This window comes from Gorilla gorilla, chromosome 13, assembly GCF_029281585.2.
Source record: "Gorilla gorilla gorilla isolate KB3781 chromosome 13, NHGRI_mGorGor1-v2.1_pri, whole genome shotgun sequence".
NCBI lineage: Eukaryota > Metazoa > Chordata > Mammalia > Primates > Hominidae > Gorilla > Gorilla gorilla.
In genome coordinates, this window is record NC_073237.2 from 24156357 (window position 1) to 24178522 (window position 22166).

Here is a 22166-nt window from a genome sequence, read left to right on the forward strand (position 1 = left end):
CAAATTCTAAGATGTGTGGCTCTCTGCATATATAGCTACACGCACACACACACACACACACACGAAGGATTTTCAACAGAGATGTAATCTACAAACTTCCTAGTGACAGGTATCATGTAGTGAGTAAACCCATAAAAGGATCTTATGCCCATGAGACAGAAAATTACAGATTTATCAAACTTTCCCAATTATCAGTGTCTCTCCCTGCCCTGTTTCCTCCTCTGTGGCAGAGGATGTCTCATGCTTGTCTTCTCAAAAAATGACAGTTTTGGAAAGGCCCAATGGCTTCATCCGCGAGTCGCTAAGGTGCCAGAAACCTTGCAGGATTTCCCGTGTTCTTCTGCTTTTTCAGTCTCTTTGAGTTCATATTTAGGGGCAGAAAAGCAGGAGAGCCTGAACTTGAGGCCCTGGAGCTGCTGTCAGTAAACCTGGAGAGAAGGGCTGTGTGTCTACACTCCGAGGTGCTAGATCATTATCCCCTTCAGTCTGGGTGTCTGAGAAGCTTGGTCTAGCAGTCTAGCAGAACAGACTGAAGATTCCATAGGAACTCAAGGGGAACTGACTCCTGCCCTCCCTCCAGCCCCCAAGCGTGAGAGGGCATCACTAAGTCCTCCTGGGGCTCTAGAGTTCATCTGGGAGGTCTTAGGAGGCTTAATTTTTCCAAATTCTCCTTCTGCTTTTACAGAATAATCCCAAAGTTGATTTTTTTATTAAAGAAAAAAGATCTATATTATAAGGGTTCTTATGTAATTATTACAAAGGTAGCCTACATAGTGCAGAAATTGGAATTTGATTAGTATAAATGCATTTTTATCTGAATTTTTGCAAAGCAAGTTCAATAAGCCATTTGATTTGTTGATATTCAGTGTTTATAATTTTGTAGAGACGTGTTTTAACTTTTACTCTGTATTTCTGTGCTCACAGAGTTGTTTGATAAACCTGTGCAACTTGACTTCGGAGTTTTATTTCAAGCATATGTAGTTTGTATCAGGAAATCATATGTTTTTAGAATTATGTATTCATCATACAAAAATCCTTAATTAGCAGTAGTCAAGAAAAGCTCTTAGACTGAAGACTGATTAGCCCAGCCTCCAGAGGAGATGTACGTTAGTGGGACAATGTCCTCTAATAAAGGAACATTCAAGTCAGAAATCACAGCGAAACACCTTAAATTGTTAACCACGAAGGAAACAGTGCCTCCAAATTGATAAGGCATTTAGATCTGCCTAGGCGTTAAAGAAAGTTTCATAACTGCCCACACATGTATTGCAAATACTGAATCATTAGCAATTACTTTAAATATGTTCTTTGTATTTAAAGTGACAAGAATGTTTTCTCCCTGTGGCATGCTCACCCTGGGTTCTTGGAGAACTTTAGACCAATGATGTGGCCAGCGAGCCCCAGCCCAAATCATGAAATTCAAAGATGTGAGAGTATGCTGGCACTTGCTGCGTGCCGGGAGGGTCTCTCAAAAGGAGAAGGAACTCAGTGGTCACCTGAGGCAGGATCTTTCACACAGCAGCTCTTGTATGCAAAGAGAACACGGCACCACTCTTTATTAACTACACTGATTTTTTAATTTTTATTTATTTTTAATTTTTTCAGAGCTGCCCCTGCTGATTGTAAGGGAAAATTATGTATTAAGATTGAAAACATTAAACTCATAATTTACACTGGTTTCTCAGTTAACGCTCAGTATCCTGTAGGAAAAAGACCAGTCCGCCAATGTTCTAGGTTACCCAGCCTCGCTGTGACTCAGTCAAGAGGGCATCAGAAAGGCATCATAGCTCACCAATAGCAAATGTGTGTGTGTGTATGTGTGTGTGTGTGTGTGTGTCCACTCTGTTCCTAGGCACTGGGGACACTATTGGGAACAAAATGTCAAACTCTTTGTCTTTACACAGCTCATATTTTAGTAGGGAGTTGAAGAAAGAAAATAAACAAATACATGTGTCATATGGTGATGGGTGTTAAAAAGAAACATGGGACCAGGGGCTATAGTGAAAGTAGTGCGGGGAGAATCATTCTAGAAGAGGTGGTCGAGGAAGCCACACTGATGTGGTGGTGACTGGGAGCAGAGATGTGAATGCAGTAAGCTGGCCATCTGGGCTATGTGGGGAACACATTCCTACAGGGCAGAAGACATAATAGGTGCAAAGGCCCTGAGGTGTGAGGGCGCCCCCACCCTGGGTGTTTCACATACAATCTTCATGAAAAGCAGTGGGGCTCATGGGACCTTCAAGCCAAGGGGGAGAGTCAGGATCCTGGGTTGCCACGTCCGGGACAAAGGACCTCCCCATGTCATTGCTTCTTGCCTTGCTGACGTTCTCAGCTAGGTCAAGGCTGGGTGTTGCTCATGATTTATTTCACTCTGGCCCAAAAACTCAGCAGCCTTCCTGGCTGGTGCAGCCCTACCCAGGTGCACCCTGGTCCTACATCTCATATCTGGCTGCACCTCCAGTTTGGATCTGGCCCAGGTGGGCCACTCTTCAGCCTCTTCATCTCTGCCAGGGTTACCCCTCTTGATCCCATATACATCCAGGAGCCAAGAGAAGCTTAGGCCCTGCACCTCAGGGCCTCTCACTTGTTGGCTATGCTGTACCACCTAAGGGCCTTGGCTGAGCCTGAGTTGGTGTGGGGGCTGCTTCAGGAGGCCAGTCTTTCCCAGAACCTGAAACATGAATGGGGCGAGGGCCACCCTCCCCACACCAGGACCACAAAGGAGTGGGCTTTCCTTGCGTTTCCCCACATCACATCCTCCACCCTCACAGCACCAGCTCTGTGCTGACAGCAAATGAAGATATTTTCTGCACACATTTGTAGAATGTGTAGGATTGGAGCCTTCCAGGCTTAGCGCACTCTCATCCAAAGGAGGCTTATTATACTGTGAAGCTTCAGCCAACAAATCAGAGGCCAAATATGACATTGTTCAGCTTCAGTTCCATTTGCAAAATATTTCTGCCTTTAGGCCGCACTGCCTGGTGAAGTGTGCCCTCTTCCCTGCCTGTGGCATCTTTTGACTAATAGTCACGTATGTACTGCTACATATTTTTATCAGAGAAGTTACAGCCCCATTCTCACTGTTATCTTAAATTTGAACTTACTACCTCAATTTAAACTAAAGGTTTAATTCTTGTAAAGCAAGAATTTTAGGTATGGTAACATTGGTCAAATAGTGTAATAAACAATTGTTGTGTAAGAAATAAACACTAAACCTATGTATACAATCTTAAGATTTTATATTGCATATAGTTGATTGTATCACTTAATGAACTCAATTTTTAAACTGAAATTTGCATATATATGATAAACGGTAGAAAGATAAATGATAGAGAATAGGTTATATATACGTGTGTGTACAAATATATATATATATAGAGAGAGAAATGTATGTAATTCACTGAATGATTTCCTTCAGTTAGAAGGAATCTATGCACATCTATTTTTTTCCCCCTCTTGTATTAGATGGAAGTTATATTTTTTCCTTAGGCGTTACCATAAAAGGATGAAAGGAGATCAAGGGAGGCCAGAAGGGAGAGTGTCTGTAGCTACATTCCCAATAAGTTCTTTCCAACTGCCACTTAGGCAATTGCTAGACAAACTATCAGCAAAGAATGGGGCTTGCTTTGGCTTAAACTGTCAACGCTAGGTTGTTTGGGTCCTCACGCTGATCTGTGCCAAGGTGCAATGCTTTATCAAGGCTGCAGACACCTTTCTAGTAGAAGCGCCACTTCAGCCTGGAGGAAGCAGCAGGGAGACACCAGGGCAGGACCCCAAATGCCACAGCCATTCACAGGCCCTCAGGCAGCAGTCACCAGTCCCCATTACTGAGAAATGACTTGCAGTTGTTTGTTTCTCTTATTCTGTCTTGGAAGCCACATTGTGGTTCTTACTGGAGTCTGACTCATTTATATTCATGTTTTAAAGAATTTTTTTTTTTTTTTTTTGAGATGGAGTCTTGTCCTGTCCCTCATGCTGGAGTGCAGAGGTGCGATCTTGGCTCACTGCAACCTCTGCCTCCTGGGGTCAAGCAATTCTCCTGCCTCAGCCTCCCCAGTAGCTGGGATTACAGGCACCCGCTACCACACCCGGCTAATTTTTGTTTTTTTTTTTTTTCGTAGAAATAGGGTTTCACCATGTTGGCCAGGCTGGTCTGAGGAACACCTGACCTCAGGTGATCTGCCCGCCTCGGCCTCCCAAAGTGCTGGGATTACAGGCGTGAGACACCGCGCCTGGCCAGAAAACATTTTTTAAGTATAGAAAAATGAAATTAACTGCCATGATTCAGGGTTGGAGGAATTAAGTGAGTTGTTTTGTTTTAAAAGTCTTGAGTTACCACAAATGTGTAGAGAAAGCGTCAGAATAAGAGGGCATTTCTATCCACTCAAGGATGAAACAGGGCAGATGTTCAGTGCCTGCTGCCTCCATTCCAATTCAGCAGCTGCCTGGGGTAACAGGGCCCATATTTCTTTACCTTCTAAATGAGAATAAGCCTGCTTTGAGCACCGCAGACTTCTTTTTTTTTTTTTGAGACAGAGTCTCGCTCTGTCGCCCAGGCTGGAGTGCAGTGGCGCCATCTCGGCTCACTGCAAGCTCCGCCTCCCGGGTTCACGCCATTCTCCTGCCTCAGCCTCCGGAGTAGCTGGGACTACAGGCGCCCGCCACCACGCCCCGCTAATTTTTTGTATTTTTAGTAGAGGCGGGGTTTCACCATGTTAGCCAGGATGGTCTCAATCTCCTGACCTTGTGATCTGCCCACCTCGGCCTCCCAAAGTGCTGGGATTACGGCGTGAGCCGCCGCGCCCGGCCGAGCACCGCAGACTTCTAACCATGACTGGGCATCCTGAGCACTCATTCCCCAGCCTGACAAGAGGAACCAGCTGCGCCAAGCATTGGGGGGATGGTCACTATTGCTGACCGGTCTCCCTCGGGCGCTCCACTCTGGGCAGCTGAGCACTCTGCCAGGAGATGGGGCAGAACCACCCCAGTAACCACACACTCCCACTCTGTTCCAGGCATAGCGTCCAGCCTCTCTGGGCTTCCTCTGGCAAAGCCCGTCTAACTGCATGGAGCACAGATCCTGGGGCCACCTCTCTCTGCAAAGCCCTTTCTCCTTGTGATCTGAAGAAATCCGGAGAAATTTACATAGACCTGAAACCCTGAAACCTACACTGGCCCCTCTGGGGTGCCAAGCTTATTTCTTCTCAGTGGCCTGAGTTTTTCTTTAAATTCTTTTTCCCACTTAAGAATGGGGAGAGGGAAGAGGAGGTTAAGGACAATCAGGATGTGAACACCTTAATACCTGAGTGGACTCTCCTCATACTAGATTCACAAAGAAAAATTAAACTACTTTTTAGTGATAGGATCATTTTAACTTTTCTTCCTGTAACATTTTCAAAAATGATATGTAAAAAAAAAAAAAAGAACTTATTTCAGGTGTTTTCTGCTGGCAGCCTAGGGAAGTAATTGTTATTACTATTATTTTTACTGTTATTTATACACCCCATTATACTTCAGGGAATCCGAGATGAAAGAAACTAGTTTATAAAAACCAGTACAAATTCTCATGATTCAAATAAACTGTTGGTTGGGCATGATGGCTCACACCTGTAATCCCAGCACTTCAGAAAGCCAAGGCGGGTGGATCACCTGAGGTCAGGAGTTCGAGACCAGCCTGGTGAACATGGCGAAACCCCATCTCTACTAAAAATACAAAAATTAGCCGGCCGTGGTGGCACATACCTGTAATCCAAGCTACTTCGGAGGCTGAGGCAGGAGAATCGCTTGAACCCAGGAGGCAGAGGTTGCAGTGAGCCGAGGTCGCGCCATTGTACTCTAGCCTGGGCAACAAGAGTGAAACTCCATCTCAATAAATAAATGAATAAAAATTTTAAAATAAACTGTTATAAAATTTCTTATTCTAATAATTTAACTCAGCACAGTTACAATTAAATAGTGTAAAGATCTTTTGGATTTGGTTTTGGCTTTTTTCTCAAATCACTCTGGGTGGCTCCCTGTTGATGTTCAACCATGTCTGATTTGGTGGAATGTGTAAGTTGAATAGAATGGTATTGGTAGTGATTTTCTGTCAATTGGTAAGTTAAGAAATGATTTAATTATGCCAAAAGCAGACTGTGCTATGTTAAGAAAAGACCTCCTTGAGGGCTTGGGGTCTTTTCTTTCTCAGCACTGCTGAAACAGTGGATACCTAGCAAGCTTGGGTACAGTGTCCAGCTGAGGCTTCCACAGCTTACAGAGCAAACCTCACTGCTATGCCAGAGGCTTGTCGGGAGAAGAGCTTGGATCTGGGATACACAATTAAGAACTCATTTAAAAGAAAGATCCTGCAATGTTAAACATCAAAATATCTGTGCATTTATATATACAGTTACATACTTAGTATGACACTGGTTACCCACTTGGCTGAGTCTGCTGAGATGGAACACAAACACACAAAAGTCACATACGTGGATTTATTACTTACAGATAGGCAGCACCTGGGATTCATGGCAAGCTAGTCCTCCAAGGCTGGGGAAAACTGCTCGGAGGAGGTGAGTCCTGTCTGCACATGCCACACTTGTACCTCAGCTAGGGACCTGCAAAAGCAGTCCACCCTGGGTTTTATACTCCAAGGTGAAGTTACCCCCTGGACAAAACATTGAAAGACATTCTGTTTCCAAGAAACTGGAATACGGCCTGGGCTGTTCTAGCCAGTCCTTTCTTCTCTCAGGATGTTGCATTCCCAGTACATTCTACAGTTACTCTTGAGAACTACAAAAGAGACAGGGGAGAGAACTGGGTTGGTCCAAGGCCACCCAGAGAACTGTCCTGCACTTAGATCATTCTAACCTTTGCAATTAAGATAAATGCTGCTAATTAGCCAAACTTCTGTTATGATAATTATTCAAACATAGTCTTAAGTGCATTTATTATGTAACTAGAGAAATCAAAAACAAATAAACTGAGCATTCAAGCATTCAATCCAAGAAGCTTGATGAAAATGCAAAAGAAATAAGGGAAAGATATTAAAAACAAGTTTATAAAATAAAAAAGAAAAATTTTTAAGTGACATTTTCTGATTTTTTTCATGTTCATATCATTTGAATATTTTTCTACATGAATATTTGTAGTTTTAGTACTGACTTGTAGGAGCTGTAAATGGCAATTTATTGTTATATAGGATACAAATGTTTTTCATGTATTTATTCACTTTCCTATAAAGTTTATTTACACTATTCTCACTGATAACATTTAAAATCATAACATAGAATTTAATATTTTTCAGATATACTCATCATAGCTACATTTGATTATTCTCTTCTGCGTTATATAACCATCTTCTGAGTTCTCTGTTACTGGACATTCGGATGAATAGCTTCAAGGGCATGTGTTGGATATATTAAATAAATACTTACTGAGGTACATTGTTAACAAAAACAAAAGTTCAGTGGAGCTCATATTGATCAGCCAGTTTTCCACAGCAGTATCTTCATTCTGTGGATAAAATAAAATCTAATCCTCCAAAAATACTGTTGTGTTTTTCACTACATGTTCGTTCCTGACTTTAGTAAAGTGTTTAAATCCTTCTAAAAGATTCTGCCTTATATCAAATAATAGAAACAAATACCCAGATTCTTCTGTTTTTAAAGAGTTTAAAGTCAACTGCTTTTTATTTATTTTTTTTCAGAAATGAAAAGTAGGATGTTTTAAAAATACTTCTTAGGGTCGGGCACGGTGGCTCACACCTGTAATTCCAGCAATTTGGGAGGCCAAGGTGGGCAGATCACCAGGTCAGGAGATAAGGGACCATCCTGGCTAACACAGTGAAACCCCATCTCTACTAAACATACAAAAAAAAAGAAACAAAAATTAGCCGGGCTTGGTGGCAGGCACCTGTAGTCCCAGCTACTCGGGAGGCTGAGGCAGGAGAATGGTGTGAACCTGGGAGGTGGAGCTTGCAGTGAGCCGAGATGGCACTGCACTCCAGCCTGGGCTACAGATGGAGGCTCCGTCTCAAAAAAAACAAAACAAAAAAAAAACCTTTATAGGATGAGACCAGTACCCTTTTTTCAAGTGAGATCACTAGATCATTCTTTTTTTTTGAGACGGAGTTTTGCTCTTGTTGCCCAGGCTGAAGTGCAATGGTGCGATCTCGGCTCACCGCAACCTCCGCCTCCCAGGTTCAAGCAATTCTCCTGCCTCAGCCTCCCGAGTAGCTGGGATTACAGGCATGCACCACCACGCCCGGCTAATTTTGTATTTTTAGTAGAGACGGGGTTTCTCCATGTTGAGGCTGGTCTGGAGCTCCTGACCTCAGGTGATCCACCCGCCTCGGCCTCCCAAAGTGCTGGGATTACAGGTGTGAGCCACCGCGCCCGGCCTCGGTCATTCTTATCATTGTTTTTACTTAGCACTTTCCCACTGTTGGGATGTAGCCGCTCTTAGATGATATGTGCCAATAGAGCAAATCATCAAAAATGGAAACTCTTCTGTTTTGCCAATATTTCAGTTTCACAATTAACTACTTCCTGATTTTAAGATGATGGCTGGTACAAAATAAACCCATTCCATTTTATTATACCATTTCCTTTTTGAGAGAAGTCAAGCATCAATGAAGATCTGTAAAACTTAGTTGAGTTTTCATTTCTCATACAGAAGAATTTCCAGGGCTTTATAAACTTAAGAGAGAGCGTTCTACTAATCAGTCCACTAAAATATGCTTTGAAAGTAGTACCAAAATACCTTTTCTAAGATTATTTACTATAAGTTTATTCTGCATGTTTGTATATAACCTAACTTTTTAAAAATTATTAAGAATACATCATCATATCTTTCTTTAAATTCATCTTGAACTGATCCACACTGTATAATACAAAATGAGAAACAACTAAAGTTGACACAGATAAAAATCTGTATCCCTCAGTACTCCTTTTATTAACCAAAAAATGGAAAACAAACTAAGAAATAAGTTATTTTATGAAATTAGGGATGCTATAATGAGGAAAATGTAGTAGTACTGGACCTGCCCAAGGAGAAAAGTTCAAAGAGAGAAACTTCTGTCCACAAGCTAAAAACCCAAAATGGCTACGTAGCCAGTGTAAGTGTCAATCTCATTTCTGGAGTGCTGTAAGAAAATAACTGTCAGTCTAGAATTCTATATCCAGCACAAATATTCTTCAGGAATAAAGTGGAACATCAGGAAGAAAGAAAAAACAATAAAAAGAGCAAAGCTTTGGGTAAATACAGGTTTTCCTTCTACTCTTGAATTTCCAAATTATATTTGACTATTGAAGTAAAAATTATAATAATGTCTGATGTGATTCTCGATGTATGTAGAAAAAATATTTAAGACCGTTATATTATTATTATTATCTTTTTTTTTTTGAAACAGAGTCTCCCTCTGTCACCCAGGCTAGAGTGCAGTGGCTTGATCTTGGCTCACTGTAAGCTCTGCCTCCCAGGTTCATGCCATTCTCCTGCCTCAGCCTCCCGGGTAGCTGGGACTACAGGCACCCGCCACCACGCCCAGCTAATTTTTTGTATTTTTTAGTAGAGACGGGGTTTCACCGTGTTAGCCAGGATGGTCTCGATCTCCTGACCTGGTAATCTGCCTGCCTTGGCCTCCCAAAGTGTTGCGATATACAGGCGTGGGCCACCGCGCCCAGCCAAGACCATTATATTATAAATGGAGGAGGGAAAAAGACACAAAAGGGGATATAATTTCTATACTTTAACCAAACTGGTAAAATATTGATACCAGCAGAATATGCTGTTATGTATGCACAATTTAATACCTAAAGGACTCCCAAAAAGTTATAGAGAGATATACCCAGTAACACTAGAGATAACAAAAAAATGGAATTAAAAAAAAAAATATGAAGTAGCCCACAGTGAAACAGGAGAAAGAAAAACATAGATGTAAGAAACAAAGAATAGACAAAAAACAAAAAAAGACTTAAAGTCTAAAATATCACTAATTACATTAAATGTAAATAGTGTAATTTAGAAGATTCTCAAAAAAAGCCCCACAAAAAAAGTATACAAATGAAGAAGAAATTTGAGCTTTCAAGGGATGGGAATCATGGGTGTAGGAAGGTGACAATAAGGGGTTGCATGAAGGAGATCTCTGTGGTGAGGGAGATCTCTGTGGTGTGGGAGATCTCTGTGATGATGGAGTATTTCTGTATTTTAATTGCTGTGGTGGTTACACAAATCTACACACGATAAAATGACAAAACTATACAAATCATATTATGCCATTGTCAAAATCCAAACTTTGACATTGTGCTACAGTTATGTAAGATACATCTATTAGGGAAATTGAGTGAAGGGTATGAGGAAACTGTATTATCTGTGAAACTTTCTGCAAACCTATAGTTATTTCCAAGTAAAAGTTTAAAAGACTCCTACAAAGAAACAGAGAGATAAAAATATCAATGATTCAATAAAAGGATGGCAAATATACTCTCAGATAAACAAAACTAGGAAAATTTTGCCATAATCATATTATTCTACATCACTAAAGGAATTTCTTATAAAAAGAAGGGAAGTGACAACAGATGGATGTTCCGGAATGCAAGAATGATTAAAGCACTGAGACTGATAAATACAGGAGTTAATCTAAGCAAACGTTGGCCATTGAAAAGCAATAGCATTTTACACACCTAGTAACAGATCCTCAAAATAGATGAAAGAAAAGTTGACAGAACTGAAAAGATAAATATGCAATTCTACAATAATAATAATTGGAGACTTCAACACCCCACATTCAATAAGAAATATATAACAAACAGAAGATACGTAAGAAAATGGAGGACTTGAACAACACTACAAACCAGGTGGATCTAAGAGGCATACACAGAATACTCTACCCAACAACAACAGCAAACAAATTCTTAAAGGCACATGAGACATTTCTCCAAGACAGACCATATGTTAGGCCACAAATTAAATCTCAATAGATTTTAGAAGATAGTTGCCATATAAATGGTATCTTCTCAGACCACAACAGGATAAAGTTAGATATCAATAACAGAAAGCAAACAAAAAAGAAATGGAGATGTGCTATTACATGAAATGGACACTGCATTTCAAAAACTTAGTGTAATGGGAAAAGTTTCCTTATCCCCCAGCAGGGCCTGTGATGGGGGTGTGTCTCACTTCTTTGGTGCCCTGCTACTCATACCTCTAGGGGAACCATGCAGACAGGCAGGGCATGGGAAGCGCTGGCACCATGGCAGCCTCTAGGGTTGAGTGTTTACAACTTCTGAAGCCCCAGTGGGCATATATTACAGTTAACTCTTTCAGTTTTGTGGTCTGCAAGTGGCTTGTGTTAACTAGCTCAATTAGACACTGTGCCTTATTGCAAGGACAGAGGGTTTTTTTGTATCCTGGGTTCTTGCCTTGGTGTACCAAAAAAATTAAATCACACGTGAGTTTGGAGAATGAGTGCAAGGTTTTATTGAGTGGAAGTAGCTCTCAGCAGATGGAGGGGAGCCAGAGGGGGGACGGAGTGGGAAGGTGGTTTTCCCCTGGAGTGGAGCCGCTCAGTAGCCAGACTCTCCGACTGAATTCCCCTCAGCGTTTCGTCATTCCACTGGTGTCTGCCAAAGTGTTCCTCTGCCTGTGTGTTCCTCTCAACGTCCAGCCATTTGAGTGTTCTTCCACTGGTGTGTGTGCCTCTTCATGTCCAGCTTCCGTGTCTCTGCCCGCTAAGGTCTCAGGGTTTTATAGGCACAGGATGGGGGCATGGCAGGCCAAGGTGGTCTTGGAAAATGCAACATATGGGAACGAAAGCAGAAATATCTGTCCTCACCTAGGTCCATGGGCACGGGCCTGAGGGTGGAGCCCTAGCCGGGGACCTTCTCCTCTACCCAACACTGCCCTGCCCCCCTCCTATATCATTAGTACAAAAGAAAGAATGTAAGATATCTCGATACTAATTTCTTTCATTGATGATGTATTGGAATGGTATGATAATACTACGAATATATTAAGCTAAATAGAGTATACTATTAAAAATATTTTTAAAGAAGGAAAACTAGAAAATTCAAAAATTTGTGGAAATTAAACAACACATTCTTAAACAACCAATGGATCAAAAAAGAAATTGCAAATGAAATTAGAAAACAGAGATGAATGAAAATGAAAACACAACATACCAAAACTTGTGGGATGCACTGAAAGCTGTGCTCACAGGGAAATGTATAGCTATAAATAACTATATTGAAAAGGACATTCCAAATCAGTAACTTAACTTTCCACCTTAAAGAATGATGATATAAAGAACAAATTAAACTCAAAACTAGAAGGAAATAAACAATAAAGATTAGAGCACAGAAAAACAAAATGGGGAATAGAAAAACAATAGAGAAAAATCAATAAAATCAAAAGTTGGTTTTTTCTAAAGATCAACAAAATTGACAAACTTACCTAGAAAGACTAAGAAGAAAAGGGAAAACATGCAAATGACAACAATTAGACATGAAAATGGGGACAATACTAGTGATGTTATAGAAATAAAGAATTAAGAGTACTGTGAGCAATTGTATGCCAAACAAATAACCTAAAATAAATGCATAAATTTCTTAAAACACACAAATTATCTAAACTGACTAAAATGAAGAAACCAAAGTGATTAACAAATATAAATTTTAACAGATATAACAAAGAAAGAGAGAGAGAATTCTGGAATGGCAAATTAAGAAGCACCAGGAAACTGTCTCCCCCAACTAGACACAATTGCATTGATAGAATATGTCTGATGTAATTTTTTTTTTTTTTTTTTTGAGACAGAGTCTTTGCTCTGTCAACCAGGCTGGTATTCAGTGGCACGACCTGGGCTCACTGCAAGCTCCGCCTCCTGGGTTCACGCCATTCTCCTGCGTCAGCCTCCCGAGTAGGTGGGACTACAGGCACCCGCCACCACACCCGGCTAATTTTTTGTATTTTTTAGTAGAGACGGGGTTTCCCGGTGTTAGCCAGGATGTTCTTGATCTCCTGACCTGGTGATCCACCCTCCTTGGCCTCCCAAAGTGTTGGGGTTACAGGCGTGAGCCACTGCACCCAGCCTGACGTAACTCTTTTGGAACTCTAGAGTCTGTTAAAGGTTTGCAACTTCCAGGGAAAGGTTGGATGGTAAATTGCATTAATTTTGTCAATTTCAGCTCTTAGCACAGTAGCAACTATCCATCCCCTACCTCCACTCACATGGCAGGTAGCTGTGCATGCATTCCAATAGCAGTTTCCATTCAGCTTGCAGAGGCCAGGGTGGCCAAATAGTATCCTGTCCTCCAAGTATCAGAGATCTATTCTCTGATTGCTAATTGCTGCTTCTGATCTCAGATATTCTGATAAAGGATTAATATCCAGACTATATGAAGAACTCTCAGATCAGAATATCTCAGACATTCTGATAAGGGATTAATACCCAGACTATATGAAGAACTCTTAATACTTGATATGGTTTGGCTCTGTGTCCCCACCCAAATGTTATGTTGAATTGTAATCCTCACATGTCAGGGGGGACCTGGTGGGAGGTGACTGAATCATGGCGGTGGACTTCCCTCTTACTGTTCTCATGCTAATGAGTGAGTTCTCACAAGATCTGGTTGTTTGAAAGTGTGTGGCACTTCCCCCTTCACTCTCTTTCTCTCCTACCACCATGTGAAGAAAGTCCTTGCTTCCCCTTCATCTTCCGCCATGATTGTAAGTTTCCTGAGGCCTCTCAGTCATGCTTCCTGTTAAGCATGCAGAACTGTGAGTCAATTAAACCTCTTTCTTCAAAAATTACCCAGTTTCAGGTACTTCTTTATAGCAGTGTGAAAACGGACTAATGCAATACTCAACAACAAAAAACAAACAAACATTTAAAAATGGGCAGACAACTTGAATAAACATTTCTCCAAAGAAGACCTACAAATAGTCAATAAATACATAAAGAGACGTCCAACATCATTTGTAGATAGAAAAATACAAATCAAAACCACAACGAGATACCATGTCACACCTGCAAAGATGGCTATACAATTAATAATAATAATAATAATTAAAAAACAATAAATACTGGTGAGAATGTGGAGAAATTGGAACCCTTGTGCATTAAGAGTGGAAATGTAAAATGAGGTGCAACTGCTTTGTAAGATAATTTGGCAGTTTCTCAAATAGTTAATCTTAAGACTACCAAATGACTCAGCAATTCCTCTCCTAAGTATGTATAGAAAACAATGGAAAGCAAGGACTAAAGCAGGTATTTGTGTACTAATGTTCATATCAGCATTATTCATAACATCCAAAAGGTGGAAGCAATCCAAGTGTCCATCAACAGATGAATAAAGAATATGTGGCATTGTGATGGACTACTATTCAGCTATAAAAAGAAATAAAATTTTTATATTTGCTACAACATGAATGAACCTTGAAAATATTATGCTTTGTTTAATAAGGCAGATATAGCAGGACAAATATCACACAATGCCATGTATATAAGGTACCTAGAGTAGGCAAATTTACAGACAGAAAGTAGAATCAAGCTTGCTAGAGGATAAGGAGTGGGGAAACGGACACTAATTGATTAATGAGTACAAAGTTTATGTTGAGGATAATACAAATTTTTGGTGTAGGGACCAGGCACGGTGGCTCATGCCTGTAATCCCAGCACTTTGGGAGGCCAAGGAGGGCAGATCACGAGGTCAGGAGATCGAGACCATCCTGGCAAACATGGTGAAACCATGTCTCTACTAAAAATACAAAAAAATTAGCCGGGCGTGGTGGCGGGTGCCTGTAGTCCCAGCTACTTGGGAGGCTGAGGAAGGAGAATGGCGTGAACACAGGAGGTGGAGCTTGCAGTGAGCTGAGATCTCACCACTGCACTCCAGCCTGGGCGACAGAGCAGACTCCGTATAAAATATATATATAATATATATTTTTTTTTTGGTGTAGACAGTAACTATAGTTATATAACATTGTAAATATATTTAATGCTACTGAACTGCATACTCACAAATGGTTACAATGATAAAAAGTATGTTATGTATATTTTACCACAATAAAAAATAGAAAAAATAATGGCATCACCTTGTAGAATGTTTAAGATAAAAAATGAAATTTTATTAACAGCAGAACGAAAAGAGAGGAAGGAAAATAAAGTAAGAGAGTCTTCTAATGCTCCTTTATCATTTGGTATGAGGTCAAGATACAAATTAACTGAGACACTGATCAATTAAGTGCTGTAGTGCTCAATTTTATGTGTTCAACTTTACTGGGCCACATGGTGCCCAGACATTTGGTCAAACATTATTCTGGATGTGCCTGTGAGAGTATTTCTGGATAAATTAACATTTGAATCAGTAGACTGAGTAAGGCAGATTGTGCTACCCAATTAGAATGGGCCTCATTCAATCAGCTGAAGGCCTAAACAGAACAAAAAAGCTGACCTTTTCTTTCATGCCTGACTGTTGGAGCTGGGATACGAGTCTTTTACAGCCTTGAGACTTGAACTGAAAAATGGATTCTTTTTGGGTCTCAAGACTGCTGGCTTTCAGACTGTGTGTGTGTGTCCTGTTGGTTCTGTTTTTCTGAATAATATGGATATTAATATAGTATCTATGTTATAATTATTACAATAAAAATAAAAATAGTATACAACTTCTAAATTACAAGGGGGGAAATTAGATAAGAAAATATAAACAACCTAAGACAAAATAAAATGGAACATGGATAAACTATGAACACAGATATAACGGAAAATACACACCTATATATATCAGTAATTGTTTTAAACATAAATTGACTAAACTATTTATTTTAAAGTAAAAATGAACAGACTATAACACAAAACCCAATTTGCTCGTGTTTTCACAAGACATATATAAAACATTAAGATACAGAAAGGTTAATGATTTAAAAAGTAAAAAGGCATACCAGGAAAATATTAAACATAAAAGCTAATATAGACATGTTATTATTAGGAAGATAAAATAATTATAATATATATACATCTAATTACCTAGCCTCAACACTCATAAATAAAAACATCCCTAGAACTACAAAGAAAATCCTCTACTCTGATTATTTTTCTTTTTAACACATTTTTATCACTAATTAATAGAAGAAACTAAGAGAGGATTTAGAAGATTTGAACCTCATAAAACTGTCACTCAATCAAATGCTGCCAAAATACACATCATTTTCAAGCACATACAGAACATTTATTTAAAAAGAAGCACACACTGAACCATAAATAAAATCTCAACAAATTTCAAATGATGGAAAATCTACAGATATTTTCTGATAAGGAAGCCATTAATCTGGAGAAAAATAAAAACAACATCAAAAATATCTAGAAAAATATGGAAATTAATAAACATGCATTTCATTTACCCATAAATCAAAAAGAAATCTAAAAATAAGTAGAAAATATACAGATGTCTATAAGAATAATTAGTTCAAAATTACTGTAGGAAAATGTATACAGTACATCTCTCTAATTAAAAAATTTACAATAAAAATCCCCTCCAAGAGATGGGCCAGCCGAGATAGTCAAATAAAAATAACAAAAGATATCCAGATTGAAAAAGAAGAAGTAAAACTATCTCTACTTATACATGACCTAAGTTTTGTATACAGATAATTCAAAAGAACACCCCGGAAAACTATTAGAACTAATGAGTTCAGCAAGTTTGAAGGATAAAAATCAATATTAAAAATTAATTTTATTTTTATATGTTAACAATGAACATTCAGTGAATGAAATTAAGAAAACAATTTTATTTGACATGTGAGGTAATTCAGGAATGGAAAACCAAATACCATATGTTCTCACTTATAAGCTAAGCTATGGGTAGGCAAAAGCATACAGAATGGTATGATGAACATTGGAGACTCAGAAGGGGAAGGGATAAAAAACTACTTATTGGGTACAATGTACACTCTTCAGGTGGCAGGTGTACTAAAATCTCAGACTTCACCACTACACAATTCATCCATGTATCCAAAAACCACTTCTACCCCTAAAGCTACTGAAGTAAAAAATATATGTATATACACAATTCCATTTGAAATGACATCAAAAAGAATAAAATACTAAGCTATAATTTAACAAAAGAATTGCAAGATTTGTATACTAAAAACTACAAACCAGTTTTAAAAGAAATTAAAGACCTAAATAAATGGAAAGATATTACCTAGACTTAATTTTTTGTTGTTGTTGTTGTTGTTTGTTTGTTTGTTTTGAGGCAGAGTTTCACTCTTGTTGCCCAGGCTGGAGTACAATGGCACAATCTTGGCTCACTGAAACCTCCCCCACCTCTCAAGTTCAAGCAATTCTCCTGCCTCAGCCTCCCAAAGACTTAATATTGTTAAATGACCATATTTTGTAAGGTGATCTACAGATTCAACACAATCTCTATCAAAATCTTAGCTAGCTCTTTTTCAGAAACTGACAAACTGATCTTAAAAGTTCTGAAAATTCAGGGACCAAGAATCCCGAAAACAATTTTGAAAAAGAATAAATTTAAAGGATTCCCATTTAATGATTTTAAAACATAACACAAAGCTATAATAATAAAAGCAGTGTAGTATGGCCATAAGAATAACACATAGATCAGTAGAACAGCATTGAGAATCTAAAAATAAATTATTATATTTATAGCCAATGAATTTTTCAGAAGGATTCTAATAAAAGTGATTGGAGAAAGAAGAGCCTTTTCAACAAATGTGGCTAGATAACTCAATGCCCTATCTCACACCATACACAAAAAGCTTATTCAAAAAGATTAAAAACCTAAGTATAAGCATAAAAATCTGTAAAACTTTTAGAAGAAAATAGAGGAGTGAAATTTTCTGACCTTGGGTTTAGGCAAAGATTTTTAAGGTACAACAGCAAAAGCACGAGCAATGAAAGAAAAAATAAATTCGACTTCATCAAAATTTAAAAGTTTCATGCTACAAACGATACCATCAAAAAAAGACAAAACTTGCAGAAATGAATAAAATATTTGCATGCCATATATCTGATAAGGGTCTTATATCCAGAATATGAAGGAATCATACCACTCTCAATAGTAGCAAGGCAAATAAACCAAATACAATATAGGCAAAGGATTTAAATAGGCATCTCTCCAAAGAAGACGTACAAATATCCACAAACATATGAAAATTGGCTCAACATCACTATTCGTTATGGAAATGCAAATCAAAATCACGTCTACAAAGACAGCTATAATCAAAAAGGCAAACAGTAAAAACTTTTGGCAAGGATTTGAAGACATTTAAACCCTCACACACTGTTGATAAATATGTGAAATGATGCAGCCATTGTGGAAAACTGACAATTCCTCAAAAAATTAAACATAGAATTACAATACGATTCAATAATTCCACCATTAGGTGTGAAACATGTTCACTCACACACACACACACACAAATGTGTACATGGGCCGGGCGCGGTGGCTCATGCCTGTAATCCTAGCACTTTGGGAGGCCGAGACGGGCAAATCATGAGGTCAGGAGTTTGAGAGCAGCCTGGCCAATATGGTGAAACCCCATCTCTACTAAAAATACACAAATTAGCCAGGCATGGTGGCACGTGCCTGTAGTCCCAGCTATTTGGGAGGCTGAGGCAGAAGAATCACTTGAACCCAGGAGGCAGAGGTTTGCAGTGAGCAGAGATCATGCCACTGCACTCCAGCCTGGGCGACAGAGCAAGACTCTCTCAAAAAAAAAAGTGCACATGAATGTTCATAGCAGCATTATTCCTAATAGCCAGAAGTGGAAACAACCCAATGTCCAAAATGCCCATTTATCCTGATGAATGGATAAATAAAATGTGGTACATAAATACAATGAAAGATTATTCTGTCTTAAAAAGAAATGAAGTATTGATATAGGCTACAACATAGATGAACCTTGAAAGCATTATACTAAGTAAAAGAAGCCAGCCACAAAAGACCATATATTGCATGGTTCCAATTCTGTTAAATGCCCAGAATAAGCAGGTAGATTAGTGATTACTTCGGGTAGAGAGGTAAGGAGTTGGTGAAGTGGGGAAGGAGAGGAGAATAGCAAGTGACTGCTAACGAGCATGGGGTTTCTTTTAAGGGAAATAGAAGTATTCTAAAGTTGAATAATGGTAATGGTTTTACAAAACTGTGAATATAGTAAAAAACATTAAATTACATACTTTAAATGGGTGAATATTATGGAATGTAAAATTATATCTCAATAAAACTGTTTTTTTAAAAAACCTTTTCTTATAGAACATATCTTCCCACCTTTCATTATAAAAACTCAGTGCTTAGGCACGAACTAAAAGGAACTCTGTGTTTGTTTAATGTGTGATTGGGCTTAGGGAAAAGTACTGAATGAGCACAACAGATTGTAACATCAGTTACTTACAGATTACCCAAATTTTGTATACGTATAATCCAAAAGAATACCCCAGAAAACGATTAGACCTAATAAATGAGTTCAGCAAGTTTGAGGGATAAAAATAAATATTAAACAATTAATTGTATTTCTATACACTCGCAGTGAGCACTAAGTGAATGAAGTTAACAAAACAATTCCATTTGAAATGTGAAGTAACTCAGAATAGAAAACCAAAACCATATATTCTCACTTATAAGCTAATATGGGTAGGCAAAGGCATAGTGTGGTATAAAGGACACTGGAGACTCAGAAGTGGGAGGGGAGAGCTGATGTAAAAACAGGAAATAGGATAGAAGAGGGGTGTAGAATAATTTTTGTTTGTTTGTTTGTTTTTTGAGACGGAGTCTCCTTCTGTCGCCCAGGCTGGAGTGCAGTGGCGCGATCTCGGCTCACTGCAAGCTCCGCCTCCCGGGTTCACGCCATTCTCCTGCCTCAGCCTCCCGAGTAGCTGGGACTACAGGCACCCGCCACCTTGCCCGGCTAATTTTTTTGTATTTTTAGTAGAGATGGGGTTTCACCGTGTTAGCCAGGATGGTCTCGATTTCCTGACCTCGTGATCCGCCTGCCTCGGCCTCCCAAAGTGCTGGGATTACAGGCGTGAGCCACCGCACCCGGCTGAATAACATTTTTTAATCATGTAGAAAAGAGAAGATATACACAGAATGTTAACTGAACAGGGAGAATATAAAATTCCGTGTATAATATCTGCAAGTGTAAAAATGTGCAGAAACAAAAAGCATACAGTGTATGCCCTATTAAAATAATTCTATAGCAAGCTGGCTGGTTTCGTTTGGTTACAATTCAATTATTAGCTTGACAAAAACTGAGTTTTTTGGCCTATTCGTGTAAGATCTTTGTTAAGAGGCATATACCACGGAAGTTTTTTTCTCTAAAAAGGTTTAAAACCCAAAAGAGTATATGTAGATTCAAGAGAGCAGATAGGAAGCATGCCTTTCATTCTACTTACCCCTGAAATGCCACTAAGATGACAATAAGGGGGCTTTCTTTTTAAAAAACATAATAAACCCATAAGGATGAAAGAAGAGAAAACAGGAACTTGGGATCTGGAAAAAAAGATGGATATGTGCCATTGACTTAGTAGTTTATATCACGTGTAGAAGAGGTTTGAATTATACGAAATGGTCCCACTCCCAAAGTTCAGGAATTGATGACATTAGGTACACTTGAGAGAAAGGACCATGTAAAGGACATTGCCAGGAGTCACATTACCAGGTCCCCCTCCCAGCTCTAGATAACTGCCTTTCCCCCAACATGTGTCCCATCTCAGGTCCTCTCAACCCCCTTTGACTTCAGCCATGGCTGCACTACCCTGAATGCTTTCTGCAATGAGCTTTACTGAAATTTCTCAGGACACAGCACACAGGTCTGCATAACCTGGGAGTGGAGAGGCATTAACTCCAAAGAAACAACCTGCTTCTGTTGGAGGACAGTAGCCATCAAGAGGATGCATTTCATGTAGTTCCTCAAACAGTTCCAGCAGTATTCAGCCCTATCTGCAGAGGTGAGCCCCTATGTAATTTTTTTTTTTTTTTTTGAGACAGAGTCTCACTCTGTCGCCAGGCTGGAGTGCAGTGGCACGATCTTGGCTCACTGTAATCTTTTCCTCCTGGGTCAAGCAATTCTCCTGCCTCAGCCTCCCAAGTAGCTGGGATTACAGGCACCTGCCACTACACCTGGCTAATTTTTGTATTTTTAGTAAAGATGGGGCTTCACCATGTTGGCCAGGATGGTCTTGATCTCCTGACCCTATGCATTTTTTAATTGGCTTTTCCTTCTCTCTGTCATGTTCTCCAGGCCCTCACATTACTGTTTCCTACAGTCACTTCCCAAATAAAATAAAATGCCTACATACCTTTGTACTAGGCTCTGTTTTTAGAGAAAACCCAGGTTAAGAGAAATTTGGTTTAAATATTAGTAATAATGTATAAAAATAAAGTATAGCCTCCCCAAACAAGCAATCATTAATCCCAAAGGAAAGAAAATGCTGTTCTTGAAAGGAAGAGTAATCATAGTACCACACACAGCTAAACTTAAAGTAGCAGGTGGGCAGTCATCACAACAAAGGCTGAATGGTAATCTTACCTCACTGTTGTATGAGAAGATTAGATTGCTGCAAGAATGTGGATGAGAAGTGTGGATAGCTGTTGTATGGTACAATAAGAAACATCCCATGCCTGTAAGATTAATGATAGCCATAAAGCCCACTCAAACATCTCATGGGGTCTACACTATGTGTCACTTAGCAGTATGATGTAACCTGGCCTGGGGATTTCCAGCCCTGGCTGGGGGATGATTACTGGGTCCCTATGAAAATAAGACCTAAAAACCCTAGGCCTAATTGCCTAGGCCACCTCAGCACATATGCCACTTTCATGAATCTTAAAACAAAGCTTACCCTTATAAGATTAAAATTCCTCTATGAAAGAAACACCTAATGACTGAAGCCAGATTAAATACAGGAATAAAAAAGGAGGAAGAATCCCCCAAACAATGAGAACAGTCTGTGGATGAAGACCCTCCCCATCAGGTGGTCATCTGACCCTGACTGTATCTGGCCTGTGCTGCTGGCCTGCTCCCACTATCCGTCTTGTAAGAGCCCTGCCAGAATGAACTGCTGGAGCATCAGACAGTGCTGAAGACTCACCTTGGATGATGAATGAACAGAAGGCGAACAGCTGCGTCTGGAGAAGCTGGTTCGCTAGGACCACCCGAGACTA

General features: G+C 39.5%; 1 long non-coding RNA gene across 1 annotated transcript in view; it reads right to left on the bottom strand.

Annotated features, from left to right (window-relative positions):
- Positions 1–6561: 6561 nt before the first annotated feature.
- The window catches only part of LOC129524730 (uncharacterized), a 43265-nt gene continuing 27660 nt past the window's right edge, over positions 6562–22166 (bottom strand). The window contains exon 4 of the long non-coding RNA XR_008668614.2: positions 6562–6771. This is a non-coding gene — a long non-coding RNA (uncharacterized lncRNA). The remainder of the gene's footprint in view (positions 6772–22166) is intronic.